This window comes from Phalacrocorax carbo, chromosome 5, assembly GCF_963921805.1.
Source record: "Phalacrocorax carbo chromosome 5, bPhaCar2.1, whole genome shotgun sequence".
NCBI lineage: Eukaryota > Metazoa > Chordata > Aves > Suliformes > Phalacrocoracidae > Phalacrocorax > Phalacrocorax carbo.
The window spans coordinates 53,834,525-53,848,594 of record NC_087517.1 but is presented as its reverse complement, the minus strand read 5'-3'; the positions used below and the strand labels follow the sequence as shown (position 1 = coordinate 53,848,594).

Here is a 14,070-nt window from a genome sequence, read left to right as displayed (position 1 = left end):
TGCTCAATAACAAATAGTTTATCTACTTACCCCAAGCCCCACAGCCCTCTCCTGCCTTGCAGCACGCTAATTCTGACCACCCTGTCCAGTGCCAGGTTCCCCACTAAAAATGCTTTTAGCTTGAACTGCATTGACTGTAAAGTACAAGAGGTTGCAGGAGCCAGGCAATGCCTCCTAATGAAAGCACCTGCCGAAAACTAAATTATGATCTTTTATCCATGGCCCTTCTTGGTCAGAGAAGCATGTGACTCATCTCCTGCTATTCTCAGAGCAGCCCCCAAACACCTGTAATTGCTGTCAGCCTTTACTTGTGGAAAAATGAAAGTCATTCCCACTCGGTAGCCTGCAGGATCGTAGGCATCGCAAAGGATGTTTGCAACATAGGATGGCCACAAAAGACCTGAACGGTCCAAAGTCACCCGAGAGAGGGCCAAGTCCCCAGATCTTCCCATTTGAGGTGCACTATGATGCTCAACATCATATTAAATATTCAGCGATCATTTCTATTGCTGGAGGACAGCTTCTCTCTTCACTCAAGACCTGGACTCTCTCCTAAATAAATTTGCTCAGACAGTAAATCAGTGACAGTGCATATGTCTCATATTTTTAATATACAAAGAACATAGATATTTAAAGGGTTTCCTCCTTGAGTTGCAGGGTAAGAAGCCAGTTAGGTCCTGCTAATGCCTTGGTCAGGGTGTCTGATGAAGCTTGGAGATGAGCTTGCTCCATCAAGGCTGTGCTCATGCCCTTCTCATCCCGCCTCTTGGTCTGCATCTTATTTGGTCTTCATTTCTGGAAATCAGCTCCTAAGAGGACTGTGCAGGCATATCTGATACTTTCCACCATGCATTCAGCACAAGACCCATGAGGCGTGAAGCCTTTCGAGATTATAGATGGCGCACAGAAAAATAATGCAACTTGCGTGAAGCATTGACTGCATTGAAACTTGCTGAGTCCTGGTCACTAACCAAAAGTGCTCACCACTGCTTGGAAAGCCAGTGGAGAGCCCTGTCATTTAAGCCAAGTCACACAACATATTTCTCTCATGACTAGATTGACATGAGCCCAATTCAGGGATGTTATTTCTAGGCCACAAGCTGGTGCAAAGCAAATGTAATTGTTCCACAAACAGTATCCTGTGTTTGTTTAGGGTTTGTCATTTCCACGGGCCTCTCATTAATAAATGAGTATGCAGGAATATTCGTGTAACATTAATAGCCAGAGGGCATTTGCTGGAAGATTTGAAGCAACTGGTCACAGAAACATCATGTGAAGTCTTTCCATGGGTTAAGCAATGAGACTGATGGCTCCACACAGCTGCTCCAGTTTGCTTTGCTATGGTGCAGGTTTGCAGAGAGATTGCAGTGCCTGGAAGCACCTTGCGCTTGAAACTGACAGCTGTCCTCAACCATGACAGCCACAGGAATAAAGCCAGGCAAATGCTGCACAGCTTCCCCGTGGCCCTGGCTCCAGGGACTGTACTCCAGGAGGTTGCATTAAGAAAGTGCCCAGCTCTGGGCAAGGCTTCCACCACCCTCTCCCAGCCCCCTGCACCCATCCTTGCCCTCCCTGATAATGGTGGCCCCCTCTCAGCTGCTGTTTATTTATCCTAGCTGTAGTGTAAAAGCTATAGAACAAATAGCCTGCGTAGGGGGAAAGCAAAGCACCAAGCTAAAATAAGAAAACTAGTCTCCACGAGGAGGGAAGAGAGGCAGACTCCTGCAGCTAATAATTCTCAGCATGGCCTAGAATAAGCTAAATCAGGGCCGCCGGGAGGCGTCCCCGGGGGGTCTGCACTGCCTGGCTCTCCAGGCGTGAAGAGAGGCAGGAGCAGCAACTGAAAAGCTTGTCTAGCTTGACAGGTCCCATCCATCTCTGCATTAAAGGGCAAGACCCTTCACTGCCAGAGGTTCTGTGTCAAAAAAGAGAAAGAGATTTGGGAAATCTGCTGGTGGTGTGTGCTCAAACCCTTTGGCATCTGCTTCACTGCAGGACTGACTTTGGGACCTCTAGCAAGCCAAAACAGGGCAGCCACAACAGACATGCACATTTCCCTGGGCTCAGCATCCCTACCCCCTACCTGCTACCTTTCAGGAGCTACAACCCTCTCCCGACACACCTGTCTCTGAAGGGCCAATCCCAGTTGCAATCCCTTGGTTATTAGGGTAGGAAGTGAAAAAAAGGGGAATCGAGCTGGAGCCAGTGAGGAGGAGACCGAGGAGAAAGCATGCTGAGAACAGGGCTGCTCATAACACTGGTGTTCCTCGAAATTGGAGGCAGCCACACCTCTTCCCACATGCGGCTGGACCCCGGGGCAGGCAGCGCACTGCTTCCTGTTGTTAGAAAACCTTGGGACGCTCTCACAAGAAGCGAGCTTATTAGTGAATGAGTCAGGAGAAAAAAGCATTGCCCTGCACAGCCCCAGCAGTGGGGCAGGGGGCTGAAACTGCCCAGCTCATCTCACTTGTCGGATCATGTCCGAGGAGCCGGGGAGAAGACAGTGAGTGGCTGCACAGTGCTCAAGCACTGCGGCTGAGTGTGGTGAATATCTAGCTGCACAAACCCATCCAAAATTCCCAAGAATAACAGGAAATCCAGCCGCTAATTTTCCATCTCACTTGCTTTGGGGCAGGCGTGCACCCCACAAGGCCCGGAGCCAGAGAGCCCCGTAGAGCCTCGGGGCAGGGGATGCGCAGACGAGATAACCACACGCTCCTGAGTTGTGAGAGAAGAAAATAATAATGATAATTACAAAAAAGAAGCGGCTGCCCTGGCAAACAATAGTGGGGAGGCTAAGCACCCACACAGCTACCACGGGGAGGGACGACCCAAGCCCTGTCCCCCTCAGAGGGGACTGAGGAGGCAGCAAGCACCTTGGCTGATGCCGTGCTTGCTTGCTGCGCGCTCACTGTGCTCGCTTTCCCCCGCGGCCGCGCATTATCATCATTTATTCATTCCATGACCTTGAAATCCCTCTCCCTTACCAGAAAAACAACTAATCCCTGTCAGAAACGTGGGCTCTACAAAAGAGAGGGGGGAAAAAACTCCACACCCTAAAAAAAATAAAAATCATGCAACCTCCCATGTCGCTTGTATTAGGTCAGATGGGAGAACTTATTTAATTAGTGACTTTTATAGGGCTTTATTTTTCGATGCCCAGTGGAGTAGTTAAGATTGGTAATAAGAAAGAAGTCTGGTCCCGCGCCAGCCCTCCTAAGACAATGGTGCAGGGAGGAAAGAGCCGAGCAGTATATTTGAGTGTTTTCAATGCTTTTGGTTTTTGAGTTTCTTTAACTTTATTTTTCAGTGTCTTATTCTAAAACCATTTGAAGGGTGTACATGGAGGGGAAGGAAATTGTTTGGGGTGGCCTGAGGGCAAGATAACGATGAATAATGGAATGAACCCATGGAAAATGCTTCTCGCTCCAGTTTCTCCACGGCTGGGGAAATTTCCCCTGAACGAGACCTGCTCCAGCACAGAAAGAGGATGGTTGGCAGGTGGTCAAACAACAGATTTTTTGTGTAGATGGAGGTGGACGGGTCAGGTGCATAATTACAATGGATAACTGGGAGGAGGGGGGCATAAGAAAAGTGCCAATTCTATTCTGTTCATGCTACTGTCTTCTCCTGACCCATTCCTGCTGCTCAGCCCCTTAACAAAAAAATACTGCAGGCTTTTTCCTCCCGTACTTTCCACTGAAGGAACAGGGAAGGAGGATTCAGGTTTACAAATGTCTTACCATGGGACTGTGCATTCCTCAGCATGCAGGACCAGCTGTGGATGCTGGGGAGTGGGGCACCTTCCCCAACAGACCTGGACCACACCAAATGGCTTGGGGCCACTCTCCTGGGACGAAATGCAGCACTTAGAATATAAAGCAAACCAGATGTTGTGTTACAGCTTTTACGGCAGTGGGATTTTGCTTTCTTCAGGCCCAAGAGCTGTGCTACCCACTCACCGCCCATTGATAGGGGACCTTCCCGAGGCTGATGGCAAAGCTTTTTGATGCCAAGTGTTTGGAGGACATTCATAGGCCACCGCCTAAGACAGTAGCCTCACCAGTGGCCAAAAAGCCCCATGCAGCCTAGTTGCTCAGTAGCCAAACTTTGCTACTTGGGAGGGGAATCAGCCTGTTTCCTGACAGCAAGAAGAATAATGTAACAGCATTCAATAAATTCCTAGCAAACACAACCAAAAAAAAAAAGCCAAAAAAAAGAAAAAAAATCAAAGCTCTGTTGAGCTTTGTCCTTTGCAAAATGAAAAATATGGTTGTTTTGCTCCACAGGAGGAACAGCGGAATCGGCTTTAAAATCGACAGCAGATTTGGCCAGATGCCACAGCCCTTTTGGCTTCAGCTTCCTTCAAATAGTCATCTCCCTGCCAATTTGGAGTGCACAGGACACATTTACACACCTGATGATACGCTGAGTAATGGCCTTGGCTTGCAGCTATCTGGTCCATACAGCAGGAAAGTGGGAGGGTGGACATTTATCAAAGGTGCTCATCTGAGCGGTCGTGGCTTCCCTGTGGCTGCAGCTCCCTGGCACGGGAGCCAGCACTGCATCATGCCAGAAGGGATGCAACTGTTGGTACCCAAAGGATGCACAGTGTCCCCAGGGTTCAGCAGGTGACTGGTTGCAGAGACACAAGCTCACAAATCACCACTGGCTCTACCAGCATCTCAGGACTTCAAAAGAAAGCAAAATAGACATCCTGGCATTTAGAAGTTAGGGAGTTTGTACTGTAGGGATGGTGTCTGGGGGGCATGCAGGAGTTCATACTTCTGGACCTGTCCTTGGTGTAAGTGCTTGCGTCACTATGAGCTCCTTGGCTGCTCGCTGTAATATGCTGACATCCCACTATTAAAGGTTTTCTCCCCCTACCATGTTAGGGATCCCACTGCAACACTGGGTGGTCTAGGCTTCCACCCCGCAAAAGTGCATGCAGCATGGGGTTGCTTCAGTCCAAGTGCTTCATGGTGCCTGTGTTTCCTCTGAGCGCCCAGCCTGCCTCTTGCTGGTGCTTCACAAACCCTTATCTTTTGCTACTGGTCTCTCACTCCATCCTCACCAACCACAGTGCTGTTGCAAACCAGCTCCTTCAATGCCATTTTCTGGTCTACAGGGGAAGGATTTGCTTGGGAGAGACATGGGACATAGGATGCCCTGCCATAGCAGCTGAGAGGCCAGAAGGGCTCTTGCGCAAAAGCAGAAACTTTAGGAGCACGTCCTGGTATCTATACAGTTATTTGTATCAGAGCGTTGACAAGAAAGAGCTTTCAGCACCACAGCTTGGGTGACAATATTTCTTTCCTCACTATTCCTGCCTTGACATCAGCCAGAGAGTCAGGGCTCCACAAGGGCATCGTAAGATAGAAAAGACAATTTGAAGAAGTTAGAAATGGGAAAGGACATATTGTAAAAGTCATTATCAAACCTTCCCTTCATTCCCTCCACATTTTTCATGGGGAAAAGTGTTCCCTCTGCAAAAAGAAATTTGGAAAATTTCCACCTATTCTACTGGCTGCATCCATGGGAGTATTTCTGCCTCTGGCAATAGCTTCTGCTCGAGTCTTGCTGTGCCGATGAGACATACGGCTCCGACGTATGGCTCCAGTATCTTTCTTGAGCAAGGGCTGGTATGAGCAATACAGCAGGAGGTGCTACAAATAGGCAGAAAGATTTGCAAAAACACGGAGTGGGAAGAGTGTGCTGTTGCAGCTGAGACCTGCGCTTGCTACATGTAATGCAAACAGTACTCTTCTCCCAAAATTGCACAAAGCCAGCAGCTAAAATAACTGCTTTTTGACCTTTTTAACTTCTCCCATCTCTCTGAGCCCTGCCATTCTCCTTTTGCCTGCCCCAGCCACCTGCCTTTGTCATTAGCAATAAATAGGTGACATTTCATTGCTGTGGAAGCAGCCTGAGATATTTTGGGCCAAGCCAGCCAGGCTGGGGCTCACAGACCCTGCTGGCCAGCGAGAAAAGACACCATTAAAGTCACCTTACCACCCATCCTGGAGTTACAAGGTCTGCTGAGAGCAACGTAACTGTGCACAGTGGCTGGGATGTTCAGGGATGTCCCAGGTGCAAGCTGGCTGGGCTGGAAAGTAGTTACCACCTGGCAGCGGCTTCTGGATCAACAAAGAAGAGAAGGAGGGAAAAACAGGGGCAGCATGTCTGGGAGCAAAACCCAAGTATGAAGCAGCTCTGGTGGGACTGGTGTAAGGAAAGACAGATCTCCACTGGGTGACAGGCACTCGACAGTAGTCTGCTGCAGGTCCCTGCAGCACTTACAAAAGAGGCAACTTGTTGGGCACTGGGGGCTGAACCTATGTGACTGAGCATGGAGGGGCCCCAGACCATCAGGGAGGATGGGTCACCAGGGCAATGGGATGGAGGTGCTCAGCTCTTTCAGGTACCCAGCTCCACAGAAGCTATCTGCAAAGGTACTTTTAAGGCTCTGGGCCTTGCATGCTTCAGTCACGTTTTAAAAATAGGATGGGAGACTTCTATATCACTTAGGTATTTTGGAAAATTTTACTCAGCCTTTCTGCAGCTTCTGTCAATCCTTCTCAGCACGGTGCTGAGTAACATACATGGCATGTACACAAATAGCACACTTTCCTGGCCCCTCTCAGTCATGGTTGGACACACCACAAAGGACTTCCCCAGCTCTCCTCCACACTTCAGCAAGAAGGATTTGGGGAGATAACACCTCTGGCTCTCCTGGCAGCAGTGCCCCCCTGTCCCTGCGGTGTCAAATGGAACACCAAAAAGTCCATAGCACTGCAACACCAGGGTGAAGGGTGCCTCAGCAAGGAGATGCTTTTATCTCCAGGGCAAAGGCGGTGCTCAGGTGCAGCCTCCTCTGGGTTTCCAGGGACTTTCCCACTATGGCAGGTGCTGGCCCAATGCAGAACCTCTGAGGTCTTTGCTGCAACCCAGTGGAAAGATGACGGCACATGACATTGTGTGGGTCCCTTCACCTGTCCTGAGGTCACTGCTGGACAAGAGTATCAATCTGTGATCATAGAGAAGTGGATCAGGGTGAGAGAACTGCCCAGTACACTGCCAACCACAGGGAGTTAGCAGTGAGGAAGGATGTTTTCTATTTGGGCTTTTTCAGATCAGAAAACTCTGCAAAGTTCAGATCAAACAGTCCTATCCAGATTGTAGGGACTGTTTGTTCCCAGTTTTGGCAGGGTCGTGAATGATGCATGAGTAACAGCATCCCTTAATTAGTGTAATATGCTGTACCAGGTTAGAAAGCACTCTCTGGTTTTATTTTTTCACCATGTGTGTGTGTGTATTTCTCTTTAAAGGAGAAGGGAATGAAGAGAAAACATTGCAGTTGTGTTTTTGTTGGTTGGGGCACCAATGAACCCTGTTCCGATTGGGCTGGTTATGAATCACTGGAGAGCCATATCCACACCAAACAGCGCTGCAGCCAACCTGATGTCTGCTTGGCAGTTGTAATAAGCAAAAGCTCCTTAATTATTGTTTTTGCTGCCTGAATCTCACTGGAATAAAGAGAAAAAAAACCCCAACACCTTTGAATTTATGAGACTGGGTGCATAGGAGGGTGTGTGCACCTGTGTGTAGACATGTACTGACACACGCATGGTTTGCTTTGACTCTTGAGATAAAAGAGAAAGCTCCATCACTGGTTTTATTTTCCTTTGCCTATCTGACTCCCTTTCTTCCCTCCTCTGCCCGTTTTTGTTTGGGGCATTTGCAACATGCCCATCACATCCTGGCCATCGGGAATGATGTCTTCATTACTGTGACCACAAAGGACATTGCCTGCCCTCCCACCCTTCCTCCCATGGCACATTCCCCCAGCACTGCTGTACCCAGGAGCTGCTCTGCCAGTCCCTGGCCATCACCTCTGCCCACTCTTCGGGGAGAGACCCTTTGCCAATGTGTCCTCTGCCCTAAGCATCTCTCCTACTCCTGCGCCAAGAGGAGCACTGCTGCCTGCCCTGAAACACTGGGCTTAGCCTCTTCTCCTCTGACTTATGCTTTTTCCAGGAAGGGATGCCTCAAAATCTCCCTCCTTTTTCTCCTTTCCTCTAGGGCTTCCCAGAACCACCAGAAAGGTGCTGCTGGATGATGCTGAGCCTAGGCTTTGATTGGCACTGCTGCTGCTTTTTCCTGTGGGACCCTCTTGGCCTCTCCCCGCATAGGGACTGGGGCAGCAGGGGGAAATCACCAGCACTAAAGTCTGTGGAGCAGAATGGCACTTGGGTCTCGGACCGGTGTGGAAAGAGAAAGCTCTCTCCCACTGGGTAACCCGGCAGCAACTGCTATTTCAGTAAACATATCATTTTGTGCTCAGTAAACACACATTCCAGAGGAATGCTCTCATTGTTTTTTTGCTCTGTAATGCATTAATGAAGAAATAAAGTTTAGGTTGTGTAATGGTGACAGCTTGAAGTCATTTTGCCTAGTGTTATTTCTCAGCAAAGGCTCAGCTCACCCTGGAACGGGAGGAAGAAAAAAGAACAGATTTCACTTCAAACTCACCAACATGTGCAAAAAAAATCAAAACACGACAGCAATTAACTCCCCTCCACATGCCCCAATAAAACTACCTCTCTCACTCGCTCCGAGCTTTGTCACGTATGGGGCTGTTTATGGAGGAGACAATACAAAGTAGGTTTATACAAGGCTCTTGTTTTAATTTTTGTTTTATATCCACTGGAACCCTCAAGTAGTGAATTCATTTCCTGATATAGTAAACATTTCTGATGGCCAGGATTCTTTCTCTTTTCCCAAATGAACACAAACCCCTGGTCTAACTCACCAGCAGTACAGTCTATACAAACAGACCCATCAGCTACATTTTCAAAGAATGCATCTTAAGCACGCAGCTAGGAAAATAAACAAACAGCAACGCCTTCACGAGAGCCTGGGAGACCCCACCACAAGCAGGAAGCTTTTCTCCCTGAAATTTTCTCAAGCCCTCAACTGCATGTGGAAAAACTATCAGCTTTTCCCCATATTCCAGAAAACAATCTTGTTCTCGCAGTTGCACACGGATGGCTGCCGGCTCACTGCTAAATGATCTATGCAGTCCCTCTGATTTGTGACCCTATTTGCACTATGCAAATGTCTTCTGACAGCTCTCTTTTCCTGTCAAACAATGGCCCCTGTAACAAAAAAGGAAATCAGTAACAGGCAAAAGCTGTTCTCTCTTTTTCTTTGCTTTTTTTTTTGTTCCTCTTTATTTTTTTTTCCTCCTGGTTCTGGGACTAACTGTTAGTAATTACTCTGAAATATTCACAAACCTTTTCCTCTCCCAGACTGTTTTACTCATCCTCGTGGCCAACTCAACATGTCTAATATAATTGTTCTTCTAAAAGACCTAAAATAAAAACAAACAACCCAATGATCAACCAGGTAAAAAACACATCCTGTCGTTTTTTGATATACATATCTCTATCCGTACACCTATAGACAAAAAAAAAAAAAAATATTTTTTGACTGATTTGAGGATCTTTTACTAGTCTGCCAGGAATAATTTAAATATTGTTTTCAAAACAGAGAAACATGAAGTAATGAGAAATAAGATGGTGTTGGTGGCTGGGGGAGGATGTGCATAGGGATGAAGACACACCTTTCTCTCTAGTAATCTCTCCATTCTCCAGAGCATCCATCCTGCCCTAAACTATGCATCCTGCCCAAAAAAGTGCATTGCTGGTGGCCATGCCTTCCCAATGGCAGGTAGGGGACACCTGATTCCAGCCCCTCCCAGTACACGGGTGCTCTGCCTTTGATTGCAGTGGGAAAAGGACTGCATTCAGAGACTTCAGGGTACTTACACACTCCTGGGATTAACTTCTTTGTCTTTTAAATAATACATTATACATAATCCTAAACTGGGCCAGTTTTCCACCCCATCACACAAGCTTTGTGCCTGTAGGGCTCAGCTGAAGTCAATGGTGTTAATGTTGACATAAGATCATGATGACCAAGTGGGAAATTGGTCCCATAACACTTGATTGTCTTTTACAAAATTTTTCTAAATTATCTTAATGGTTTTGTTTGTGGTATGTGTTGCTCACTCTTGATTGTACTTCTGCCAAATTGTATTTTTAACTGTAAACACTGGCCTCTCAGAAAATTTAAGTAAAGCAAACCAGAAAAGATCTTCAAAATAATGTTACAACCTAATTCAATTTATCCCTTGGTAATTGCATTTGTAGGAAATGAACAACGCAAACAAAACAGAACCCAAGGCCTTCCAGCCATCACAATTGCTTTCGCATGTGGATGCATCGGTTACAGCCAGGATATGGTTAAGTCTCCAACTGTGTCAGGAAAGTGTTTGGAAGCTGCAGGGCTGTGAGGCGACACCTGCCTCGTAGGTGCCACCTATTGAATGTCAGCCCATTTGCCCACCTCGGTAAGCCAGCCCGGTCAGCTCTCCCATTGCTCTTCCTTTTCCTGAACTTCCCATCCTTAATTCTTCCAGTACCAATTGATCCACTCCATGCATCAGTCCCGCAGGAAATATAGCTGGACAACTACTCGCCAAACTCAATTAACCATGCAACTGTAGTCCTGTCTTCTGGCCCTGTTCCAGTAAGATACTTACACTCTTGCCTGATTTTAATCATATGAACTGCTCCGAGTAAATCCTGTTGAACTTAGGTCTCTGTTTGCAAATGCTGCAGGAACTTTACAGATGTGTTTGACACGCTGTTATTATGTGAATGGTTTCTCTTGCCATTTCTCAGTCTTCAGATTGCTTGTAAACTATGCAGCCTGACTACAGTTCAACTATTCGTTATTTGCCCTTTTTTTTGATTTGCGCTCTTCTCGGTAAGTTCATGCGTGTGTCCCTGTTTACTTCTGTCATGTGGCAGAGGTTCTCTTCTTTGATTCGAGGAGCCCTGAACCCACAAGCAGCTCTCAAACCAGTTATGCAAATCCCTTGCTGCACCAACCTGCGTGAACACAGCTTTGCACACACGTTTGTCATATTTACACAAGTATCCGCAACGTGTCCCCATCCTCTGAATATTTCAGCCAGTGTTGTTGTACCTGCCTGATAGCTTGCCAGAAGCAATCACTAGGAGAATCACTGTCAGTGCCAAAATGAACTCATGGTTTTTATTTGAGGGAGAACTTGTAAATAGTACTTTTCTAGCATTCACCCAGTTCTAAGTGGAACTCCCTGTGTGATGAATGCTGTTTACAGTGCAGCTCTGTTGTGAAACAGGGAAAAAAGGCAGTTTCTTGCACTTGCCGGCAGCATGCCAATGTGGTGGTGGAAGGTACATCCCCTCCTGCTGTCACACTTGCATGAAAAGCCAGAGACCCATTTTGTGCTCTGCTTTGCAATAAAAGCCCATGGCGATACACAAGATTTTCATGCTCTCAGAGCGGCAAATTGTAAGGAAGATGAATGGGAAAGACCTAAACTGGGTGGACAAATTTTGAAACTTGCCCCACAAGTGTTGCCATGGCTTCACCACTCAAAGAGCCGTTAATGGAAAGACATGATACACCCTGCAAAGAATGATGAGCTGCATTCGTTAGTAGATTCAAAGGCAAGGAAAGCTCATTCCCAAATAGGGGAAATGCAGGTAGCAGGTGAATTTCTGAAAAGCAGCCCTTCCTGGGCAAGCATAAAGCTGCGGAAACATGAGGAGCTCAGGAGTGGGGCGGGACCTGGTGCAGCACAGGAGGAAGGTGGACCAGAGAGCCAGAAGCCCCATCTCCACCATTTTGTCTGCCCAGGTAATTGTGGCTTCTCCTACACACCTCAAGAAACACACACTTTGCAATGATGAAATCACACTTTTCTCCCACAAGGGAAAAGGGAGGGCTTTTTCTTTCTGCTTTTCCCAAGTTTCACTGTGTTCGGAGTGAAAGGGAACTCTCTTTGCAGATGGAGCACAGGAACAGGAGTGTTGCAGTGTCCCTGCAAATGCCATGTAGTCCTTCTGAAACCTTGCATCTTCAGCCATTCAAGACCTGCTATTCTCCTCTCTGTATCATTCTCAGAGAGGAGGGAGAAACATCTGGAAGCTACTGGTGGCTCCAGGGTGGTTTGGAAAGCTGAAGGATGTGGAGGATTATACAGGAACGCCAGCTCACTTAGGGCCAACGCCATTAAAAATCAAGAGCTACTCTGGCAGCGCGAATGGTATCACTCCAGATTTCTGAGACCTGAAGCCGCTTTTGTTCCTGTCTTTGACACAGCCTCAAGGTCTGATCACTACCCCCCTCAACATTCATGTCTTAAATAAGAGCTGGATGCAAGCTCCTACTGTTCCAGGGAGTCCTTTTTGTCCCCAGGCTGGAAAGTAGGTGCCAACTTTAGAGATACTCTAAGCCTCTCTTTTCCATTTAAGGCGTCCTCTCTTAATCTTCACTTTTTTGCCTTTTCTTTATTCCAATATTTAAAGCTGATTACTTTGCCTGCTACATTAACCATTCACCTGTTCCTGCAACTGAGGCATGGCTTAAACACTCTTTTGACACAGTCCCTTGAAAATGGGTTGCTCTGCTGCGGTCAATGAACATAGCGTGGGAAAAATGCATTAATACTTTCACTGGTAATGCTGAGGATGGCTATAAATAAACCCTTCATTACAGTATTTATATATTATTACATCATATAGCCACTTAAAACAGAGAGCAATTGGAAGTGTTGAATAATGTAAGGAGAATCGCCTCTACATTAGTTCCACTGTCATTGGCATTATGTATTGCTTGGTGATATTGCCATGCTCATTGCTTCACCCAGTGTTGCGTGACATTGGTGGTGACGTTAGAGTATCAGCAGGCCCTCTGCAAATGACATACAGTACTTTGCACGACACATGTAGCTTGGTATTATATAATAGGGGAGAATTTGGGCAGCACTTGCTTTTTTCTGACCATTTCATTCAAACAAGGTGTCCATTTCTTGAAGGTTTGCTTTAAAGCAGCCATCTAAACATGCCCATTGTGCAAGGCTCCAGCACCCTCATGCATGGAGAAGGGGGGTGTGCATTGCAGTGGCCAACCACGCATCTTAGGAATCACCCCATGTTGTGCTGATGAGGCACGCTGGGTGCTAGGTGGCTCCTGCGCACTCCCATGCCTTCTCCAGCCAGAGACATAGCTGAGAGAGATGGTGAGGACAGGACACTGAGATGCTCAGAGGCTGGCAAGAAGGCATTTCAGTGGTGAGACTCAAACTTATGTGGCCTGAATCCTACTCTGGGGAATATGGAGGACTTCCTCCCAAAACAAACCAGATTACTTAAAAGTGCTATTAAACGATACAAAAGTATCATAATTCCTTTGGGCTTTTTTTGTTGTTGCTGCTCTTCTTCCTTTTTTTAGAGGAGGGGAGTGGGTGGATACATGTTTGGTGCGACCGTGCTTAGACCATGGCTGAGTAGATTTCTTGCTGACTATGGATTTCAATTTCCTCAGTTTTGACAGGCTTCCCCTTAAGAAAGCCCAACAAACAAAAACCCTTTCTCTCGACTTGAATGTCTCATTGCTGGTTTTCATGGCAGGGATGCCCATCTCAATTACACTGTGGTCAACAGCGTTCAGTGCCTCATTGCTCATCACTTGTCAGATGAGCTCCTGTGTGGCCTTGAGGACCAAGTCCGGAGGACGATCTCCACCACAGTGCTTGAAATGGGCTGCTCCAAAAACGCAGTCATTTCAGATGTTGAGAAATCGCTTCTGTGAACCTTGTCCTCACATGACATATGACCAATTTCTGCACAAAGATCTGCAGTCAACTTTTATTACAGTTCTGATTTAGCTGCTTCTTTGATTTATCGCAACAATGCACATTCAATATCTTTCTTCTGATCTGGAGGCCAGAAATATAACTCTACTCATATGTTTGTATTGTTAGGACTTGGGATTTCACAGATTCAGAAACTCATTCATAGATTCACAGGGTTTAAGGCCAGAAGGAACCATGAGAACATCTGGTATGACTTCCTATATTTCAAAGCCATTCAGTTGCAGCCAATTAGCCCAGTACCGAGCCCAGTAGCTTTGCTTCATCTTCCAGAAAAACATCCAGCTCCGGACATAGCA

The 14,070-nt window shown here is 46.9% G+C and overlaps 1 long non-coding RNA gene across 1 annotated transcript; it reads right to left on the bottom strand.

Moving 5' to 3' along the window:
* Window positions 1–578: 578 nt before the first annotated feature.
* On the bottom strand, window positions 579–6,627 carry LOC135313476 (uncharacterized). Its single transcript, XR_010373109.1, has 2 exons — window positions 3,744–6,627; window positions 579–2,718 (listed from the first exon to the last, which is right to left on the bottom strand). It is a non-coding gene; the product is annotated as an uncharacterized LOC135313476 (long non-coding RNA).
* Window positions 6,628–14,070: the final 7,443 nt, after the last annotated feature.